Source organism: Narcine bancroftii, chromosome 13 (genome assembly GCF_036971445.1).
Source record: "Narcine bancroftii isolate sNarBan1 chromosome 13, sNarBan1.hap1, whole genome shotgun sequence".
Lineage (NCBI taxonomy): Eukaryota > Metazoa > Chordata > Chondrichthyes > Torpediniformes > Narcinidae > Narcine > Narcine bancroftii.
Window position 1 is genome coordinate 24,354,505 of NC_091481.1, and position 13,640 is coordinate 24,368,144.

Genomic DNA, 13,640 nt, shown 5'->3' on the forward strand with positions numbered 1-13,640 from the left:
AGACATTTTGGGGAATTTGAATATTGGCAATATTATAAACCTCCTGGTATCCAACACCTATTCGGATTGAGAGATGCCAGATAAGTGTATTTTCTAGATGCTTGAGACTTAGTCTTAAAATGCCCAACTAATATACCTGGTTTAAGAATAAACAATTCAAAAGACAAAAGGACAAAAATACAATACTGTATTTATGCTGAACAAACTTCATTTGCATCAAGATATAAACAAAACATTTTACTTTCAGTCACATTCTTTGAAAACATTTAACCATATGTATCTGCAGGCTCCTCCCCCTCTGTTGATACATCGAATAACCAGAACACAAAGCGGCAACCTCTGACGAATGCTTTACTGTTAAATTCAGCAATATTAAGCTCAATCTCCTTTTTTTAACTAGTGTACTTTGTGGGGACTCATGCATGCGTAATAGCATTGTAGTGAGTATAATGGGTGCAGACAGCCAATATAAGCAGCTGTCTACATCTCTTTTCTTGGGCAACCCCCTTCACATACCACAATCCATGTAGGTGTCGTACGTTACAATAATTATAGTTCAGCAGTGAACAGTTAGCCTAGTTTAATCTGGATATTTTGGGTTGGGTTTGCAAGTGCACCCAAAGAGTGTTATGCAGTAGCCATTGGTGGAAGTGGATGCTTGGGGTGCTTCAGCTTGAAAGGATGTGCTATCCGTGGTCTCGGGTTGCAGCCATTTGTTTCTTGTGTTATTACTGAGGGAGCTCCACCTACCCTGGTTAATGTTCCAGATTCTGGTTTATAGTCTCTTCAGGAATGGTTCAGGATGGGGGTGGCTCCCTTATGGGTAGGATGTGTCAACTGTTTTCTTCTGATTTTACCAGGTATGACCTGCACCTCTGGTAGCTCCTTTCGGCTATGCCCCTACAGTTGTAGCCCTGTGAAGTCTGCATTCTTATGACCTGTCCTTCTGCTAATGGCACAAGCGGCTGACTTTTTCTGTCATAGCACTTTTTCTGTGTTAGCCTCCTGTTCAGCAGTTGTTTAGCTGAGTCCCCAAGAATCTCCTTGCCACAGGCAGAGTCATCCGTGTCCACCTGGACATGAGTTGTTGTGCCGGAGAACCCAATATGGCATCACCATGGATGTTCCTTAAGTTCAGCAAGTTTAGAAACACATCTGTATTTTTTCGTGAGACTTCTCCTTTCAGCCAACCTGTGGGTACTCTGGGCTGCTAGTGATGAGGTTGAAATCCCATGTTGTTGCAAAGTGTCTGAATTTCTTACTGGTGAACTGGGTGCCATTGCCCAATAGCGGAGTGTCAGGGGGTGGGGGGGCCCATGCACTGAAAAGTGTCTTTTTAACTTGATAATGACTGCCGATAAGGTATGAATCATCAAGAACCAAATATTGTTGATCATGCCATTCAAAGATATTTGTTGCCATGGTTGACTAGGGAGGTCTGGCAATGCGTGAAGCTGTAGCGGTTCTTTCTGTTGGTGCGGTCTGATGCTATTCCACACCAAGCAAGCTTGTACCTCCTGGTCCATATTCTCAATCATCCCTGGCCAGAAAACTACGTCTCTAGCCCTGCATTTGGTTGCTTCTGTCCCTGGGTGCCCTCTGTGCAGAATATTGAAATAAATGTTTTGCAGTGAACTCAGAACCACTGCTCTGTCCATCAGTGAGTAATTCATCCCGGAATGGGAAGTAGGGTTGCATTTCAGGTGGTAGTCTGCGTTGCTTGTCAGGCCAACCGTCCTTGATAAAAGTGCTCAGAGTCCTCAAAGTTGTATCTTCAGCCGTGTGCTGTCTCAGTTCATCCAACCGGGAGGAAGAGATGTGCATTTACTGTCATTATATCAAACGTGTCCTCTTCCTCAGCTTGTTGGATCGTGCATTTTCTGGAGCACGAGATAAAGCATCGGCTAAGTGCATTTCTTTTCCGCACTTGTAAACTAAAGTCATGTTGTATTTCTGAAGCCTGAGTGTCATTCTGTAATTGTGCAGGGGCCACATGGATTGTGACCAGAGGTAAGTGGTCAGTCTCTATGGTCACTGGTATACCATAAATGTAGTCATTAAATTTTGAGCAGGCGAAATCTACTGCCAACAACTCCTTCTCTATTTGGGCGCATCTGGTCTCAGTGGTGGTCTACTGGTTTTCTATCATCCAGGCATGCTGCTCCAAGACTGTACTGTGAGGCATCACAGGTTAGCATGACTGGTCTTCGTACTTCGTAGTGCAATAGAACAGGTGGGCATGACATATGCCTTTTCAATGCATGGAATGCATTTTGTTATTGCTCATGCCAGGACCAAACCACATCTTTATGCATCAACTGCCTTAGCAGGGTGATAAGATCACTGGTGTTCAGAATGAACTTGCTCAGTAATTGACCATGCCCAGGAAACGTTGTAGCACTGTCACATCTGTCGGTATTGGCTTTTCACTGATTGCTCTAGTCTTTGAAGGGTCTGCCTTCAGGCCTTCTCCTGTGAAAACATGGCCTACATGGCCTACACTGGTTCAGCCGAAACCTGCACTTCAAGGGGTTTAAGTTTAAGATTGACCTTCCAGGCTTTGTCAAGAACCTTTTTTAAATTTGCCACCTACAAGTATGTCATCAACAATGATGGCACAGGGATACCCCGTAAAGATTTGCTCCATTGATCATTGAAAAACTTTGCTGGCTGTATTGATTCCAAATGGCATTTGTAGGAATCTGTATCAGACAAAACTTGTGGTGAATGTGGTCAGCAGTGATGAGTTGTAGTCAAGTTTGATTTGCCAGAAGGAATTCTTTGTGTCCAAAATGGAAAAAAAGGTTACGTAAGCCATCTGCGTGGCAACTTCCTCCACAGTACATGTTGGATGGTGTGGTCATTTTAAAGCTGTATTAAGGTCTCTCGGGTCAATGCAGATCCGGATGTCCATCTTTTTTCTTAGCAGCCACCATGGAGAACACCCATTCAGTGGGCTTGAAGACTGGGGTAATTATGCCCAGGTCCTGCATCCTGTCCAGCTCGGCCTTAACCCTGTCCTTCATTGCTATCAGTATATGACACGCCCGATGGGTCGAGCCATATGGAATACGTCATTGGCAATTTTTTCAGTTCTTCTGTAAAAAGGTCACTGTACTCAGAAAAGATTCTGTACATCACCTTGATGAAGGGCTCAAGCCCGAAATGTTGGTGATGTATCTTCATCTTTGCTACATAAAGGCACTGTTTGACCTGCTGAGTTTCTCCAGCATTTGTGTGTTCTTTCATTTAACCACGATGTCAACAGAATCCTGTGTTTTACCTTTTAATTCTGTGCATCAGATCATCTTCGGCCGGACTTATCTGGCATACCTCACTGCTGAATGAAACAAGACCTCTGTCCATGCTTGCGCTCATGCCCAGCAGAGGCAGGATGTTATGAAAAAAGTTAGTATGTGCAGCTGTCCTTGAACGTAGCACCGCAGTTGCATTGTGCCATCGGTTCTAATTTGGCAAGCAGCATCAACCAGCTCTTCGTCAGGGGCAACACCATTTTATTAAAACACAAGTTTATTCAAACAGCTGCTGTAAGCAAAGCACAACCAAGGACTCCACTGGCTGAATATTTGCTCCCATCTTCACCAAAGGGTTATGTGTTACTTCAGCAAACATTTACTTTTTATAATTTTATACTTATTTTTAACTATTATTTTATTCTTAGCTATTTTAATTTTTAAAATGTATTTTCCTTGATTTTTTTTTTTACCAGTTGGTTGATACTGCCAGTTACTTGAATTCCAGACACCAGGGCTTTTACTGCTCTAACTATGTTTTGTGAGGATCCAGGAGTTTTAGACCAGAAATAAGAAGGGAAAAGATAAAGTATGAATGAAAATAATATCAACGAGGATACAAAAAGCTTCTTCACGTATATAAAAAAAATAGAGAGGTGAGAGCAGATTATAGGATCACTAGAGAATGATGCCGGTGAAATAATAATGGGAGACAAGGAGATAGCAGAGGAACTTGTATAAATCTTCACTGTGGAGGGCACTAGTGGTGTGCCAGATGTTGAATGGTATCAGGGAAGGGAAGTAAGTATAGTTACTATTTCAAGCGAGAAGGTACTCAGAAAGCTAAATGGTCCAAGAATGGATAAATCTCCCAAACTAGATGAAAGAGGTGGTGGTAGAGTTTGTGGAGGCATTAGTAATGATCTTTTAGGAATCAATATATTCTGGAATGTGCCCAGAGGATTGGAAAATCGCAAATGTTACCCTTTTATTCAAGAAGGGATTGAAGCAGCAGAAATGAAATTATAGGCTGATGAGCCTGATGTCAGTGGTTGGGAAAACTTTGGAGTCAATTGCAAAGGATGAGATTATGAAGTACTTGGAGGAACATGACAGAATAGGCCAAAGCCAGCATGGTTTCCTTAATGAAAAAACTTGCTTGACAAAGTTATTGGAATTATTTGAGGAAGTGAAAAGTAGGCTGGATAAGATGTAGTGGATGTTATGTATTTGGATTTTCAAAAGGCATTTGACAAGGTGCCGCAGATGAGGATACTTAACAAGATAAGAGCTCATGGTATTACAGGAAACATACCAGCGTGTGTAGAGCATTGGCTGATTGGCAGGAAGCAGAGAGTTGAGATATAAGGATCCTATTCTGATTGGCTGCCAGTTACTAGTGGTGTTCCACAGCGTTCAGTGTTGGGGATGCTTCCTTTTATGTTATATATTAATGATTTGGATTATGGAATGAATGGCTTTATGTCCAAGTTTGCAGATGATACGAAGATGGGTGGAGGGGCAGGTAGTGTCAAGGAAAAATGGAGGTTGCAGAAGAACTTAGGCAGGTGAGGAGAATGGGCAGAGAAGTGGCAAATGAAATGTAATGTCAGAAAGTGGACGGTCATGTACTTTGGTAGAAAAAATAAACAGGCAGACTATTTTTTTTAAATGGAAGAAAATTGAAAATACCCATATGCAAGGGACCTGGGAAATCTCGTACAAGATAGCCTTACATATTGAGACGGTGATGAAGGTGGCAAATCCAATGCTGGTATTCATTTCAAGAGGAATAGAATATACAGCAGGGATGTGATGGGGATATTAGGCACTGGTGAGACCTCACTTGAAGTATTGTGAACACTTTTGGGTTCCTCATTTAAGAACAGATGTGCTGACATTGGAGCAGGTTCAAAGGAGGTTCCCTAGGATGATACTGGGAATGAAAGGGTTATATGAAGAGCGTTTAACAGCTCTTGGCCCGTATTCCTTGGAACTTAGGAGAACGAGGAGGGAATCTCATTGAAACATTTTGAATGTTGAAAGGCGTGGACAAAGTAGATGTAGAAAATATTTTGCATGGTGGGAGAATCTAGGACAAGAAGGTACAACTTCAGGATTGAAGGGTGTCCACTTTGAACAGAAATGCCCAGGAATTTCTCCAGCCAGAGGGTGATAACTCTGATGAATTTGTTACCACAGGCAGTTGTTGAGGCAAATGGTCCCAGGAATTATCGGCCAATCAGCCTAAAAAGGGTCTAGTGTGGAATGAAAAATCATCTCAATGCCAGTGTGAGATGATGTTGTCTCATGCCGGGGATAGACTGCCTTGACACCTAGTGCAATCCCCGGTGTCTGCAGACACCGGCGTGGCAATCAGGCAAGTGTAGAATGGGCAATTGCATTCTAGGACAGAAATGATGCAAGCTTTTGCATGAGTGCAGGAACATGAAGGAAGAAAAGATTAAAATAAAGCTATACACTTTTCTGTGGGAAAGTGCTAGCAATAAATAGCTATAGCAGAGAATTTATAAACATCATGGGAAAGTTGGTACCACTATTGCGCTCGATTTATAAAGACCATGGAAAAAAGCGATGGCAGACCTGCCCTCTCAGAATTTCATGCGGCTGAGAAACCCATGAATGAGTGCACCATGCACGCAGATGTGCGTACAGCCTGCTGCATGACATTCTGGGAGGTCGCTCCACCATCGCTTTCCCCACCCTGTTTAAAAATTGTCTGCTATTGCTATTTATTGCGAGCACTTTCCCACGGTCCCTTATAAAAGTTTATATAGGTCGGCACAACAACAGGGACTGAAGGGCTCATGCTGAGCTGTACATAAAGTTTAATTATGTTATAATTAAGCATGATTAATTTTGTTTAAATATGAGATCATAATATATTGATCAGGATTTAGGGCAGGTCCAGCATCGCTTGATGCGTCGTGATGTCACCGGTAGAACACTTCTATCCCTGGGAAGCCTCCTTGTTAGTGTGAACTCATGCAATGCCATGGTTAAGAGTGGTCAAGAGTGAACAGCAAAAATTCTGTTCCTATCCTGAGACACTGAATGGCTGATTTACTGGGACGCAAGTGTAAAAGGGACTTAAGACAAATTGATCGATTCTTGTCAGGGCATCAAAGGTTATGGCAGAAAGTCTGGCCGTGGGAAAATGGAAAATATGATTAAATGGTGGGACAGCTCAGTGGGCTGAATAACCTATTTCTGCTCCTATGTCTTCTGGTCATAGGGTCTTATCTTGTTGGCCCTGGCTCTACAGCCAGAATGACAGTCCCTGGTGACCCTAACAGCTTTACCTGCCTCAAATACACAGAATCTATAAAGCAGACCATAGTAAAAAGAGTATATTCTTATGTTAGAAAGTGGGCAGTCAATTCTCTCCATGGATTTTGAATGACCTGCTGAGTCCCTCTAGCTTTTCATTATTTGCTCAAAATTCCAGCATTTCCAGTACTTGTGTTCCTCTCATATAGTGGTGGCAGGGACTGTAATAGTATTGAGGGTCCATCTCCACCAAAATTATCCAGTGAGTTGCTAACAGCCAGAAATGCCCTGTACCAGCTGTTGGATTCATAAGTGCAACTTTTTGTTTTTTAGATTTCTCTGACATTCAGAGACATATAAAAATGAGCTAAATTGAAGTAAATACAAAAAAAGTTTTAAATAAGGAGTAAAAATCATTAAAATTAAAAGTGAAATCATTTATAAAAAGAAGAGATTTGGGAAGTACAGCAAGATTAGTTGTTCCAGTTCTATGCCATTTACCTTTTGTCGTGCATGTACAGAAGTGTCGAACTCAATGTTGTTTACAAGCTAAACATTAGCAATTCAGTTTGACCCTGGCAGTATTAGACAGTAAAATCCAGTCCAATGCTTTCACTTTGTTGTGTAAACTGTCTAATGCCGCAATTCCCTTAAAAATTAATATCAAATATTATCAATTTAGGACATCTGTTCTCCCTCATCTTATTATTAATGTGCATTAAAAAAAGCACTGTACATTGGGAAATTAATTCAACAAGAATGAGCTAAATCACTGAAGGAACTTGCATCAAATTAACTGGTATTGTGGAGCTGAAATTTCCTGTGTTCCGAGATCCAATAGAAGCCATGTGACCTTGTGCTGTGATATATGTCTGTTTTGTCCATTTCCTATATTTTCTTAAACAAGAAAGTCTGCAGATACTAGGGCCAAGTGCAAAACACAAAAGCCATGTGACAAAGCCCAGGCCTGAAACATTGGCTACCCTTTACTTACTGTGGATGCTAAGTTTCTCCAGGACATTTGTGCACTGTCTATGTTTTCTTTAGGTGCTTTATTCATCTAAAGCTATTTGCATAGGATTAATTTTGATGAAATAACAAAATATTTCAAGAAAATTAATGTAATGTATTCATACTTCATAAAGGTGATATATTTCTGCAAAGAATACATAAATTGGCATTTAGAGATTGGAGCTCATCATCGAAATTGATCAGGCGAGTCTGAGTAGCAGGCAAAAGGATGTTGAGGAAGAGTTTAGGACCGGCATTTTCCTGTGAGAGTGATGGTCAGAGATAGGAAGATCAGAGAACTTTGGCTGATAAAGGATATTCAGAATTTGGCCAGGTAAAAGAAGGAGTCGTATGTCAGGTATGGGCATCTGAGATCGGATGAGTCCCTTGAGCAGTATAAGGGATGTAGTTGTACACAAGAAGGAAATAAGAGGTCAAAAAGGGACCATGACCTGTCTCTGGCAGTTAAATATGGAAATAGGTGTCATCTTTAAAGAATACTCTTTGCTTTATTTACTATGGAAAAGGACATGAAGGGAGCAGAGATAATCTAGAGCAGTGGTTTTCAAACTGCCCCCCTAAACTCACATTCCACCTTAAGCAACCCCTATGCCATAAGTGCTCTGTGATCAGTAAGGGAGAGCTTAAGGTGGTATGTGTGTGGGAAGGGAAGGTTGAGAACCACTACTCTAAGCCTAATTATTACTGAAATATTTTGCTTGAGAAAAATTGTCATTGGCCCATTTCCTTTGAAACCGTGCACATAACAAGTCAATTTGGCACGATTAAAACAGTGGTTTTCAAACTTTTGCTTCCCACTCAACATCATGAAGCAGGAGATGTGGGTGGTCTTGAAATGCATCAAGGTGGAAAATAGCCTGACCAGATATATCCAAGGATGTTATGGGAAGGAAGAGATAGCAAAGTTTAAATATATTGTCAGCGTTCATACTGTGTATGACATTACATACAATCCTGAGATTCTTTTTCCTGCAGACCAGGCAGCATTTCAACTCGTAAGTCATATAATCTTTCTTTCTACAAAGAGATAAATCTATACAGAAGAAAATAAATCATCAGTAATAAATGATGTGCAAAGTAAGAGGTCCTTAAATGAGTCGCTGATTGAGTTGGTTGTTGAGGAGTCTGGTAGTTGAGGGGTAGCAACTGTTTCTGAACCTGGTGGTATAAGTCTTGTGGCACCTAGACCTCTTTCATGATGGCAGTAGCAAGAATTGAGCATGTCCTGCTTGGTTTCAATCCTTGATGATTGCTGCTGTTCTCTGATGGCAGTGCTCCATGTAGATTTCCTTGGTGGGGGGAGAGTTTTGCCCACGTTGTACTGAGTTGTGTCCAGTACTTTTGCAGGGGTTTCTGCTCCGGGGTATTGGGACCCTCATACCAGATGTGATGCAGATGGACAGCACACTTTCCACTACACATCTATAGACATTTGCCAAGGTTTATGATGTCATATTCAACTTCTGCAAATTCCCGAGGAAGTAGAGGTCTTGACATGCTTGCTTCACAATGACATTAGTATGTTGGAAGGGTCCTCTGAGATAGTGACTCCCAGAAATTTAAAATTGCTCAGCCTGTCCACCTCTAATACCCCATTGGTCACTGGATCGTACACCTCAGGTTTCCCCTTCCTAAAGTCTACAATCAGCTCTTTGGTTTTGGTGACATTGGGTGAGAGGTTGTTGGAGGTACACTATTCAGCCAAGTTTTCAATCTCCCTCCTGTATGCTGACACATCCCCCTTTTTTATACAGATCACAACTGTGGTATTTTCAGATAATTTATAAATGGTGTTGTTGTCCAACTGAGCCACACAATGATCAGTGTAAAATGAGTAGTGCAAGAAGCTAAGTACACAGCCCAATGGTTCTACGGTGCTAATGGAGATTGTGCAGAATGTGTTCTTGCCAATCTGCACTGATTGGGGTCTAGAGGTAAGGAAATCTCAGATCCAATTACTCAGTGAGGTAGTCAGGCCCAGGTCTTGGAGTTTGCTGATTAGTTTAGAAAGGATAATGGTGTTGAATGCCAAACTGTAGACAATAAAGGCATCTTTGCTGTCCAGGTGTTCTAGGGTTTGTGTAGTGCCAGTGTGATAGTATCTGCTGTAAACCCGTTGCTGCAAATTGGAATGGATCCATGTTGTTGCTTAGACAGGAGCTGATAACACTACATAACTGTGGATCTGAGTGGCACTGGTCATTTTGGCAAGATATCACACTCTTCTTGGGCACCTGAAGCCTGTTTGAAACAGGTGAGTACCACACCCTGTCAGAGTGAGATGTTGAAGATATCCATGAAAACATTGGTCAGGTGGTCAGCACAAATTTTCAGTACTCTTCCAGTATTCTGTCTGACTGGATGCTTTTTTGGGGCCTTGACTGAGATCTTTGCATCTTTTTTTAGCCACTAGAGAGATATAGCAAACTGGAGGATAACTAATGTTATTCTAATTTAAGAACGACAGGAGGGATAATCCATTGCACTACAAGCTCGTGAGTCTCATCAGTGGTGGGAAAGTTATTGGTGGGGTTCTAGGAAACAGGACTTACTTGCTTTTGGAATAGTCAGGATTAATTAGGGATGGGCAGCTTGGTTTTGTGCATGGGAAATCACAAATGAATTTGATTGGTTTTTTGGAAGAAATGAGGAATGATGAGGATAAGATGGTAGACAAGGTCCACGTTGTATTTAACAAGACTGTGGAGAAGATCCTGCATGTTAAGTTGGTATAAAAGGTTAGAACACATAAGATCCAGGTTGCGTTCTGCAGGCAGCCAAGGATGTAGTGAAGGGCTGTCTTTAAAATTGGAGGCCTGTGACCTGAGGTGTGCTGCAGGGATTTTACTGGGTGTTCTGTTGTTTGTTGTGTACAGTCATCATTTGGATGAGAATTAGGTTGCATGATTAGTAAGTTGGCAGATTATGCCAAGATTTATAGTTTAGTGGATTGTTTAAGGTTTTCTAAGATTACAGGCCAAGATATAAATCTACTGGGAATGTCACATTACATTTAATTCAAATAAATGCAGGGTGATCCATTTCAAAGTGATGCAAATTAAACAGGACAGAACTTACTGAGTGAACGGTAGGACCCTGGGTAGTACTGTTGAACAAAGAAACCTTGGGGTAGAAATACAGAGTTCCCTGAAAGTGGTGACAGTGATAGCTAGGGTGATAAAGAAGGTGTATTACATGCTTGCCTTCATCTGCTAACGCTTTGAATACAAGAGTTAGGACATCATTTTATATTTGTACAAAATTTGACTTTTTTTGCATGTTTCTCTTGTGTAAATATAATCTAATTAATAGCAATTAATAGTGGGATCAACATTACCTGACATTTTAGAAGCATATTTATGTCAATCTGGAGGCAATTAGTATTGTTGAACTGTGCAGTGTTGTCTTGTGTGACCTTTTGTCACATGTCAGATAATTGATTTCCCTGTGTTAACGAGAGAATGTAGTCCAACACTTAATCACTTTTTTCCTGTGGCTTATTTTTGTCAATCACTAGATTCTCACAATGCAGCAAAAGCATGAAGATGTTTGAGTAAAAAACACGAAGGTCTGTAGACACCATGATTGAAGTAAAAACACAAAGCTGGGGAAACTCAGCAATGTACTTTATACAGCAGAGATAAGGATTCATAACCAAGCTTGAAACGTTGGTTTGACCTGCTGAGTTTCCCCAGCTTTGTGTTTTTATCATTATCTCATTTACTTGTTTTAACACAAAGGTACTGAGAAATGAACATGAGTGATTTATCAGATTTCCTAATGTAGAAAGTATTCATTCAATTTTACAGACTCATTAGACCCAACACAAATAGTGTTCACAGATGTAAGATTGAAGGTTCTGTTTCTATATCTATCTCTAAAGTTTAGCGATCAACATTATGTGGCTTTCCTGTGCAAAACTGGAAGTTAACCTCAAAAATATGCAATGACTGTTTATTTGTAACCCATTTAAAGAGATTATGAACAGTTTAAAAGACCTTGATAGATGTGTATTAGTGAGAACAGGGAAGAAAAACAGCAAAAAGATCTTTGATGTGCCAGATTCAAACCCTGCATTGGATATTATTAACAATTTATCTTTCATAATCAATGAATTGAGCTTATTCATAACAGAAAGTTGTCACACTGCTTTGCAACTGGGCAGTTTTTTTTTCATTATGAGGATACTCCATGTCACTGTGCATTACACTTTATCAGACCTCCAAATCTGGCCACTGAAATATATTCATTTATTCCTTTCTTTCTTAGATGGACGTAAAATTTGAGAGTTCTTCGTTTCCTCCTGCTCTTTTGGTTTGGGGAATGAGCAGTTGGTTGAATATCTTTTATCACCTCTCATTGTCCCAAATCCACTGGCAAATGGCCCTGACTTCAGGTCAACTAGACTCCACAATTCCCCAACTCACAGATATAGGTTCATAGAACCATTTTGTGATGGAACACGGTATTGCAGGAGGTGACCTCATTACAGTGTACAAGCTGGCCTGCCTCCGACCCTGTAACTCCTCGCTAACTCCTCCCCATAAGATTCCCAATCAAGGGTGATAGCCCTAGTCTCCTCCATCCATACCAGCCTTGGATCAGGGCCTGCAGCATGTAAAGACGCGCCTGACATTTCAGGTTATTAAAGCCTTTAATCACTTTCTTTGAGTCGGCTTGTGGTTATTGATTGCGCTACACAATTATATGTCATTTGTGATTTCAGTTTGAAATGATCTGGCTGAGTGTGACACTAGATGGATATTAATCTGAATTTAGATTCACATCTCCCATTACGCAGTTGTCTTTTGTCACAATAAAATCCCCAATGACAGAGATTAACATTGCTAATCCTCATTTCATACAGAAATTATATTTTATCCATTTGATAATATCAAACAGGCTCAGATAATTTGTGACACATCAGATGACATCTCCATTTGGAATCTGAGTTTCCACTGCATAATTACTTTGTGACAACTTGCTTTCTCATCTACATTTCCTTTTTGAAGTACTGGCAGTATTAGATGTATGTGTAATTATTTTGTACTACTAACATCTAGATATGAATAATTTTGTGCCTATTTAAATTATATGGTGTGGGAATGCTGCTTGCCATTAATCTGGATCATGAAAGATTAAGTGGCGTGTTGATTTCCATTTTGCAATTGGGTACCAGCTAGACGGGCAGACTAAACAGCCAATTAGTTTGATGAATTCTCACAGATCAGAAACCCTGGAGTTAAGAGTATTTATTGAACTGAACACTGTTCTTTTTACCGAAAGAGAACTAGAGGTTGAAACATATATACAGGATTAAGATGCAAGCTGAAAAAAACATTAAAAACAATTGTTTTTTTTGTCATGGAATGAACACTCCACATCTTGAAAAATATTTTTTAGGGAATGCAAAGTTTTTCAGTCATAATTATGACTTAGAACGTTATTTTATTTTTTTTTAATTTATTTTTCACTCGATGAACCATACTAACCAAAATACACACAAACATTTCCCTCTTGAATATACACAATGTCATTTTCTCCCATTTTTCCCCCCTCCCTTCCCTCCCTCCTTCACCCCCCTCTCCACCCACTCAGCGTTCAACATATATGATACATTAAACCCATTAAACAATGTCATCACACAATGAAAATAAAGAAGAAATTTGTGTCATCTACTTTTACATACTGGGTCAGTTCATTTCGTCTTCTTCTCCTTCTGTCATTTTAGGCGGTGGAGGTCTGCGGTAGGACTTCTCTGTTGTGTTCCATTTACGGTTCCCAAATTTGTTCGAATACTGTGATGTTGTTTCTTAAATTATATGTTATTTTTTCCAATGGAATACATTTATTCATTTCTATGTACCATTGCTGTATTCTCAGGCTATCTTCTAATTTCCAGATTGACATAATACATTTTTTTGCTACAGCTAAGGCTATCATAATAAATCTTTTTTGTGCTCCATCCAAATTGAGTCCAAGTTCTTTACTTCTTATATTACGTAGAAGAAAGATCTCTGGATTTTTTGGTATATTGCTTTTTGTGATTTTATTTAATACCTG

General features: G+C 40.2%; 1 protein-coding gene across 19 annotated transcripts in view; it reads left to right on the forward strand.

Annotated features, from left to right (window-relative positions):
• Window positions 1–13,640, forward strand: part of anks1b (ankyrin repeat and sterile alpha motif domain containing 1B) — an 823,124-nt gene that overhangs the window by 481,984 nt on the left and 327,500 nt on the right. The gene's annotated exons all lie outside the window — the stretch shown is intronic.